At 42.6% G+C, this 9,537-nt stretch overlaps 1 protein-coding gene across 7 annotated transcripts in view; it reads right to left on the minus strand.

Annotated features, from left to right (window-relative positions):
• The window catches only part of ATP2B1 (ATPase plasma membrane Ca2+ transporting 1), a 105,125-nt gene extending 96,841 nt beyond the window's left edge, over nt 1-8,284 (minus strand). For 3 of the 7 annotated variants that reach the window (XM_081309479.1, XM_081309481.1, XM_081309485.1), the window contains exon 1: nt 7,534-7,840. The gene's annotated coding sequence lies outside the window, so the exon portion shown is untranslated. Of the gene's footprint in view, nt 1-7,533; nt 7,841-8,156 lie in introns of those variants that run through there. The other 4 variants (XM_081309484.1, XM_081309483.1, XM_081309480.1 and 1 more) reach the window with 3 other exon arrangements.
• Between the last annotated feature and the right edge of the window lie 1,253 nt (nt 8,285-9,537).

Below are 9,537 nucleotides of genomic sequence, written 5' to 3' on the forward strand. Positions count from 1 at the left end.
AATTATGGCATTTTACATCATACAATGTACTAATGGATCACAGAATCAAAAAGCACCTCTCAATAACATCAATCCTGATGAACAAAAAAGATGGCATAAGCCAAAAGAAAAAAAAGGAAAATTAGTCATTTTAAAATATAAATCTTAACTGCTATTACAACTGACTTACTACAATCAGAATAAATTCTAATGTGCTCTAATTAATTACCACACTGAAATTCAGAAATGGTAAAATATTTCCTATACAGAGCTAAGTACTGTCATAGTAACCTTCTATGAAATGCAGCTACCCTCCAGAAATAAGACTGTCTTATTAACCCATATTAGCACTGTTAAAAAATGTTGGAAGTTGAAAAGGATTTAGAAAGTCTCCCAGAGAAATTACCTCAACCTTCTGTGCTTCACCTTAACAAAAGTAGTGTCCATTGGGGCTGGGGTTGTGGCTCAGCGGTAGAGCGCTCACCTAGCACATTCAAGGTGCTGGGTTCGGGCCTCAGCACCACATAAAAATAAGTAAATAAATAAATACAATAAAGGTAAAAAAAAAAAGTGACCAATTCCTCAATCAGCATGCAGAAATACTAACTGAAGGTATGTTGGATAAAATTCTATCTATACATCCTCAAGAACCTATGTTTTATCTTAACTACACCATCTATAAATGAAACTAAGACAAAAGGAGAAATAATATGCAGGAAGCATACAGCCTAAATACGAGAAATCCCAATAAAATTAATGAGAGATAACTGAAAAAGGTGGACTAATTCTAAGTTTTAAAGGATGGTCAGATTCAGACAGACCAGAAGACTGAGGTGAGAGGAAAAAAAAAATAAATGAAGTCACAGCAAAGGGGAAAAGAAAACTGCCAGAGCAGACAAGTGGGCAGCCACCTGCAATGCAGTATGCAACACAGCTCGATCTCCAGAACACACACCTAATCTTGTATTCTATGTGAATAGCACCCCCTAGAGGTGTGCAAAGTAGTGATCCTGGTTAGGCAGTATATTCAAATTGACAGGTGAGATGTTCCATTAAAAGGTAGTCTGTGAAATGGGAGAAAACACTGAACATTTGGACAGATTCAGTCCATATTAGCATATGAAAGCATTGAAGAAATCCCAAATGGGAAAACTGCATAAATCAGTAAATACTAGACTTTAATTTTTTGCTACTTTTACCCTACAAAATTCCTATTAATATTTCTTACAAATAGTGTTTTAAAGATTCTTTAGAAAATACTATGCTCCTTTATACAAGGTCTTCTGAGTCAAGTTGTTTTGAAAAAAGGAAAATGAAGAACCAATAGAAGTTTTAGTAAAGCAATGACAGCAGGTAGGCTATTTTAAAAATAACAATTCTGGCACAAATATGAAAGGTAGATTAGTGTAGCAGATCTGAGAATTCTTGAAAGAACAAGATTATTTTTTTTAAATCCTCCTGGGAGAGAACTCCCTGGATTAATAAAATGAATAGATCATATTGCTAATAATAAAATTATTTAAAAAGTCATCTTTAAGGTTAAGCAATCAAACCCTTTTTAAAATCTACTTTTCAGAAAAAAACAAACACAAACTTTACTCTTGAATATATTGAGTTTATACAGTAGTCTTACCAGTTTACAGTTAGACAGTGTAATCTCATATTTCATAGTGTAAGCAAGCATTGGTCCATTCAAAAACTATATTCTTTCTCTAAAGGCCCAGGTGACAGTAATTTAAAAAGCAGGTATCCCAGATTTTAAGAACCCATGTTACTGAAATTTACTGTACTTATAAATACCACATAAACTCTTACCAAACAGGTAACTAAAAACACCACATGCTATTTAGCAGAGTTGACACTGTCCTAGGAAAAATTAAAAGAAAATTGCTATAAGAGAATATAGGGGCACAGGGAATATTGCTCAGTTGGTAGAATGATTGCCTCAATGCACAAGGAAGGCCCTGGGTTCAACCCCAAGCACCATTAAAAGGGGGGAGGGGTTTCCCCATAATGTCTCTGGCAAAAACCTTTATTTATATTTCCACAATCATTAGCAAATTATAACCCATAATTCCTAACAATCTGTAAGGTGTAGCCAAGCTTAAATTTTTCAGATAGACAAAAAACAGGTTCAGTTTCTTGAGATGGACCTACTTTGAAATTAATTTTAAAATATATTTTAAATACAGGTATAGGCTATTTACTATATTGTAATATATGAAGTAAAAACAACTGCATCTTAAAAATGGTCTTATATAGGATTATTACTAATGTCAGTTAATCTATAAGTGAGATACAGTATTAGTATCAAATGAACTACAAAGATCAAATAAACCTTACAAGAGATTAATGAACTACAAAAACTATTAAGATTTTTAAGTGAAACAGCACTAAATTTTGTTTTGATACACAGAATAGTAAACTATCAATTAGTCTATTAACATTAATGCTCTTGAAAGGTCATTCAGCATCAACCTGTTGTTTTTGAAGGAGTAGCTGCTTTTTCACTGATATTAAAAAAGGATGACTATCTATCCACTGACTTATGTCCATTTGGTTTGAAGGACTTTCCCTCTAACAAAAAAATAAATAAATAAAACTAGACTAAAGCCTAAATATAGTTTTGTGATGATACACTGTGCATTGGTCTTTTGGAGACAGTAAATATTAAGACATAAAAAAAAAACCTCTATAAAAGCTTACAGTGCTTAATAAATAACTACACAGATCTTCTGAAAGACTGCACACACAGATAACAGAAATATTTTCAATTTATCACTTTTATGATTGTCACAAAAACCATTCAAATAAATAAATCAAACTTTGCTAAAACAGGCACAACTGCTTGGAAGCTCTAATTATGCTAAAATAAACCCATAATGTCCTCCTGATTTAATAATGGCATCTCCACTATATAATTCTAACTTACTTATAAATTTAGTGTATTTCTCAAAATGCAGACTTCTGGGCCCCTTTCCAGACCTGCTGAATCAGAATTGCAGGGGCAATGTTTTCCTGTCCACACTAAGGCTAAAGAACCATTACCTTCCCTGTCACATTTATAATAAAAGTTTTGAATTACAGGAACTAAAATCTCTTTGGGGATCTTTTAAAACTTTTAAATTTCATTACATAACAGATTAATATTTCAAAAAGATTTAGGTAATAAACGTGGCAGAAAAACAAGTGCATAAAAAATTACAGTTGGAATTAAAAGAAGAAATTTTTAGTATAGAACATTTTATTTTTAACTTAAGATTTAAGGCATCTCTACTACTTATTTCAAAGACCAACAGGTGTTTGAAAATGAAATTCTTAACTTAAAAAAATTAAAAATACAGTATTTCAAATATGTTCAAATTAATTTACTCAGTTATTAGTAAATCAGGGTATGAAATGTTTGCATCACGCCAAATATAAGTGATGATTAGATTATAAAAATAAACCCAATCTATTTATATTCCACTATTGAGTTTATTATAATAAGAAACTGATTTTTCATAAAGTTACATAACTTTCATAAACTTATATAAACATGTATAGTGGGAAGAGTAATGAGTAAAACTAGAAGCCACCTAGAGTTCATTTCTTGCTAATCTAGCTGCTAGGTAAATGATCTTAAGAGCCTGCATAAATCCTTTTAACTGGGGTGGGAGTGTACAACTATCTATCTTACTTATCTCACAGGATTATTTATTGTGAGAATCAAATGAGATAGTATGCAAATACATTCTCAAAAACTGTAAAGCACTCCATAAATCATTTACCATAAAGTATTCAGACACAAAATTTGAGACATGCTATCTGTAGGCACCTGATTTAAAACAGACTATCAGCAAAAAAATTAAACAATACAGAACATAAAACTGAATCTTTCACATCCAATTAAATATTGAACACTATTCATGATATTCTGTAAATGGTAAATAATAAAACATTAAAATTCAAGTCCATTTTCTATCCTATATGCCCATTTATAACAAATCCATTTCTTATTCGAATATAAAAGTAGAATTAGACAAGCCATGAGGGTGTCAAAAATGGTTAGTTTGCCAGTCTACTTTCTCACATTTGACATTTCTATAATAAAAATTGTTAATAACTGTGTCTTAGCCTTCTAAAAGCTAAAAAAAATTCTCTTTGAAATTATTCCTATAAACTATTGTATATAATTTTTCTTGTAATGATATCTCAGACTCTATAAAAAAATTCTCCAATAAGCTACTAGTTCCTTTCTATATAGACACCTACTAGAAAATATTTTTTTCTCAATGAATCCAATAAACATTCTTACCCAGTATGCAAAATTTAAATCTTGAGTTTGTCAATCTTTATTCCTTTTATTGCTTTTTTCATTAATTACAAAATTTCAAAACTCAAAAGTGAAAATATAAGTTTTAACTGTGTATACACATACAAAATAAAACCAAAAAATAGCAAATGCTCTTTTTGTTGTTGTTCAATATCACAAAAGTTTTGGGTGGCCATTCCTTTTAAAACTCATTTTAACATAACAGTTTGATCCAAAATGAAGTTAACACGTTTGTCAAAGGAAATTAGTAAACTTAATCCCCCCAAATAAAGGATTCTATCAAAGTATATGTAACAATGTATAATTTCTCTGTATTAACCCAAGAGCTTAAATAATGTCCTTTTACCTGGGGCCATAATCCTCCACTTGAAAGAGACCATGTAATACTAAGAGCATAAACCATCTTTCATCTCAAACAGACTTTTGGCTTAGTTTTTGTTTAATAAAGATCTACCTATAATCAACAGCTGATGCTTTGCAGTAGTCTATGAAGAAATCACAAGTGTTGAATTAAAATTTGAAGGAAGACAGAATGGTAATAATATCTTGTGGTTTGTAATTAAGATTATATTAGATATTATACACATGTCCATTCATTATTTGAGAGCTAAACCTTTTTTTTCCTCATGTTACAGCTGTAGTACAATACTTGAAAAGTATGTTGTGCCGAAAGCGATAGTGTACCTGTACATTTTTGATCTGGGAAGGAGTAAGAAAGGGAAGGAGCAAGTAGGCAGGGAAATCACAACAATTCAGCTGTCACTACAGCATCTGTTTTCTAAACATGAAAAATTCCATTTATTTTTATATGCTCTGAACTTGAGAGAAGCCATATATAGAAACCACTTTTTCCAACATGGTCTTTATTAAACTGAATATTAAGTACTCCTCTTAGAAGTGCTCATTTGTATTACTTTAAAACAAGTAATTGTAAAACTGAGCAAACCCATAAAAGGCAAGTAGATGGAAGATAACAAAAAATTACTACACCTTATGCAAGCAAGGTTAATAATTTCACTGATTTTGCATGTTTGTTTTAGAAACTGTTAATATTCAGCAGCTCAAAATATTGTAAAACCACTATAATGCTGGTAGTGGTATAGCTACCTTTAAACATCTATTTACATGCATCTATTACTTTTCTTCTAATTCCTAAGCAGATCCAGACTACCAATACGACTATTACTTTATCATAATCATAAATCAAAATCAGTTTGTCACCTCATCTTAGAATGCTATATTAATATTAGATCACAAGCTTCAATTAAAAAATTATAATTTCCATACAATTGAAGAAATTCCTTCCAAAAGACTTAAGAAATTACAGAAGACAATTTCCCCTTATAATGTTTAAAAGGAGATGTCAGAGATGACAACTATGATAAAAATCAAGAAGGCGTACTCTGAATTTTTACCATTTGAATAAAAGTAAATCAAGAAATTTAAAATTAAAGGTGGCGCTCTGTCCTCAACTCACCCGAATGTGACTCACTTTTGCAGACTATATGGTAGGAAATAACAGTTACTTTTCAAAGATCTTTGCAGTTACACCCAAGCCAAAATCAGGACAGAGATCCACCCTTAATTACAGCAATTTAACTGCCTTACCAAAGCAAGGTAGAAACTAAAACGTCCCCCTGAAATCATGGCTTTAAAAAGCCCATTTCATATTAGCCTTCAAAGGTTCCCGATAAGAAAAAAATGTCTCTATTTACTTCAAATTTGAACTCAAAAGAAAGGGGGGAGATAGGGGGAAGGGAACACAAGTACAAAAAGCTGATTCTCCTCCAATCCCTCTTAATTCCCCCCAATCCGCCTCTGGCCACACACAAGGACAGGGAGTCTCCCCTGGGAAGGCTAGTGGCAGGGAAAGGGAAGGCCCTCCATTCACTCACGTGGGCCACCATCCAAAGGGATGCCCGAAGAGAGCTTCATACAAACCAGGCCCTTACAAGTACTTCTTATTATAAAATACACCCACGCTGAACAAGAGCCTTATTTTAAAGTAAGACTGTCCTCAGGTGGGGGAGGTTAAGCACAACAAAGGCTTCCATGTTGAAAGGCAGACAGCCAAAGACATATGCACATAACTAGACACGTATGAAGAAATTCATGTAACTAATTTATCAGAACAGCAATCAACACCAACAGAAACCATTAGATTATTAATACATCCAGAAAAGTAGCGTGCATAAGCAGCCAAAGGTGGCTGTCTGCAGCGCTCTAACCTAGGGGACAGGCAAAAATCAGCGTACCGAGGAGGGTCCAGCCCTCTAGGTTTTTGCAGACTCCCTCAGCTGTGACCAAGACCTGCCCTCTTCGCCAGGGCGCCAAGCAATGCTACACGCACTGGATGAGTGCACTCCCAACGCTGCGAGTCCCGCAGAAAACTGGTGAATGAAATGCGCACAGAGACCGACTGGCCAGTGACCGAGGCGCAGACCCAGGGGTCGCTAACTAGCTTAGCTATGTGATTCTCCTGCAGGATGGAATAAAGGGAGCACACCCCACCACCACCCCCGCAACTGAAATGTCGTCCTCTTCCTTACTGATCCTTTCCAAAGAGGGGAGGAGGAGATTTTTTTTTCTTTTAAACTGAGTCCACAAACACGAATCGGAAGCAACCGTGAATATCCTGGGGGGCCAGACGAAAAGACACGAGAAGAAAGGCGAGGCGGCCCTCCAACTCCTCGGGAGTCACTGTCCTGTCTGACATGCATCCATCAACCAGCCCCGCCGGAGGCCGTTGAGGGCCCCTCGGCTCCCCGTCCGCAGTGCGTCTAGGGGGCTGAAGCAGGGGATTAAAGGGGTGACCCTCCCCGGGCGCAGGGATAGGGAGCGCCCGGCACCGCTGCCCTCAAGGTCACCACGCGCCGGGGCGGGGGCGACCTGTGTTGGGATGGGCTGTGGCGCGGCCAAGGCGGTTCGGTGAAGTCAAAGAGCCGCGGGCGTAGACAAGGAGGCACACGGAGCACCGTCCCTCGGGTCCGGGGCGGCGACTTCAGGCTGGACCTAGCGCTGAGGCGCGCGGCGAGAACACGCTCACCTTTAAGATTCCCCAGCAGGAGACAACCTGTGAGGCCCCCCGCCTGCCCCCGCCAACTTCTCTCGAACGCCCCGCAGTCTACCCGGCAGCCAGCTGTCAGGACTCCAGCCGCGAAGCCACCACCTCTCGATTCCGCCCGGCCTCCCCCGCAGGTGACCACCCCCACCGCGGGCGGGCGGCGGCCGCCACTCACCTCGCGCGGCAGCGGGAACCATTTTCCGAGGGGGAAAGGAAAGGGAGGCTGCAGAAGGGTCGAGGGGGGGTAGCAAGGGGCAGCGGGAAGCGCAGAGAACAGGGGCTCGGTCCTCCGCGCGTCCGCAGACGGCTCGTAGGACTTAGGGCGCCACGCGGAGGTGCAGCTGCACCTCTCGGATGAGGCGGCCGTGGAGCTGAAAGGCTTGGCGTCCACCAGCCGGGGCTCCCTACTCACGCTGCACTGCGAGGAGGAGGCGGCGGCGGTGAAGGAGGAGGAGGCGGCGCCCGGCCGGCCCCCGCCCAGAGCCCGGCAGCCGCCGAGTGGCCGCCCGCGTCCCCGCAGGACCCGCCTCCTCAGCTCCGCAGAGCCGCACACTGGGCGCGCCGCGCTCGGCACGGGCTGCTTTGCCGGCCTCACGCTGCCGTCCGCAACGGCAGCGGCGGGCGGGGTGCAGCCCCCTCAGTGAGCACCGCAGCCCAACCCGTTCGGGGCGGGGCCCGCGGGCACCAGAGAGAGGATGGCCAAGCACGAGGAGGCTGTGCGCAGCTCCGGGCAGGGGCCGCTTGCATCGGGTGGCCCGCAAGATTGCCGGGAGTAGGCAGAGGGAGGAGGACGCTCACCCGTTCCGGTCTGGCGCTCCCTTCTCTCCACACCCACACGCCTCCCGCTCCACGCTGGCGGCGCAGCTGCTCCCACTGCCACTGCCACCGCTGCCGAAGCTCGCGCCGCTGCCGCCTTGGCTGGGCGCGATCACGTGACGCGGCCCGCGGGGAACCTGAGGGCGGGCGGGCGCGCGCGCGCGGAGGAAGCGCCGCTCGGACGGGGACTGGGAGCCCAGCGGCAACGAGAGGGCGTTTAAGGGGAGGACCCGGCGAGCGCGTCCCCGGCAGGCGAGCGCGCGCCCGGCGTTTAGAACTTGCCGCGCGGTGGGGAAAGGGTGGCCAGAGTGAGGAGCCCGGGGACTCGCGCCTCCGCGCGCCCCTCCCTCTCTTCCTTCCCCGAGCGCTTCAGCTCGTTGCTGCCCCCGCCCCTCCAGCTCGCCCCTTCCCTCCTGTCGGTGCCTGCGATTGGCTGGAAGGTTCTGACGTCCGTATTTCCATGACGTGTCAGTGCGGGGAGGGAGGGGGTGGCGGGGGAGGAGGGGGCGGCTCGGGAGCGCGGGGCAGTGACTCCGTCAGTCACAGCTGCAGCTTCGGCGCGGGGCCGGGCTGCTCCCGCGACTTGTGGAGACAAGAGAGCGACGACTGCTGCAGGAGCAGTGCGGACGCCCTTCACCTGGGGCCCAGCCCAAGCACCCCCGGGCCTGCGCCCCTCTAGGGCCCGGAACCTGGGCCGGCGGTCCGGAGCGGGCGAGCGCTCCTGGAGAGGACAGGTTGAGTCGAACCCCAGTCAGCGGCTCCTCGCCGCGTCTATGCGCCCACTGTACATTGGACTTGTTGCCTGTCCTGGGCTGTAACGCACGCGCCTGACGACCAAGTGCTTCCCCGTTGGCTCGCTCCTTGAGAAAAGAGCCCACTCCCCCTAAGGGCGCGAGGCACCCTATCTGTTCCTGCTTTCCGGGTCCACAGATACCGGGGATCCACGCTGCAGCGCCCAAGGGTTTACTCAGGCGTTTGGTCGATGCACGCAGGCCTCGAAAGATCTGTGCTTAAATCCTCGTGTTTTTGTTTTGGGTTTGCTTTTTTTTTTTTTTTTAACTTATGCTTTCTACCAAGCTGATGGTTCGTTTAATTCACTTGTAGCATCTTAACCCTGTACCCTTCATTCCTGGGGTGGGAGGCTGAATGAAGAAAATACTGGGTATCGTGCAGTATTTATATGTGAGAAAGTAACAGTTTTGCTCCGACTTTTCAAGAGATGTTTGCAAGTTAAAAAAGAAAAGCACCCATCTTGATATCTGCTTTACAAATCAAACGGGTTTTCCTTCCTATACACGGATCTTTAAAGATTTGTATCTTGCCTAGGATACCGTGCTCCATCTTTGTCTAATCGCCTCTGTTT

Source organism: Spermophilus citellus, assembly GCF_964194105.1.
Source record: "Spermophilus citellus genome assembly, chromosome: 10".
NCBI classification, from domain to species: Eukaryota; Metazoa; Chordata; class Mammalia; order Rodentia; family Sciuridae; genus Spermophilus; species Spermophilus citellus.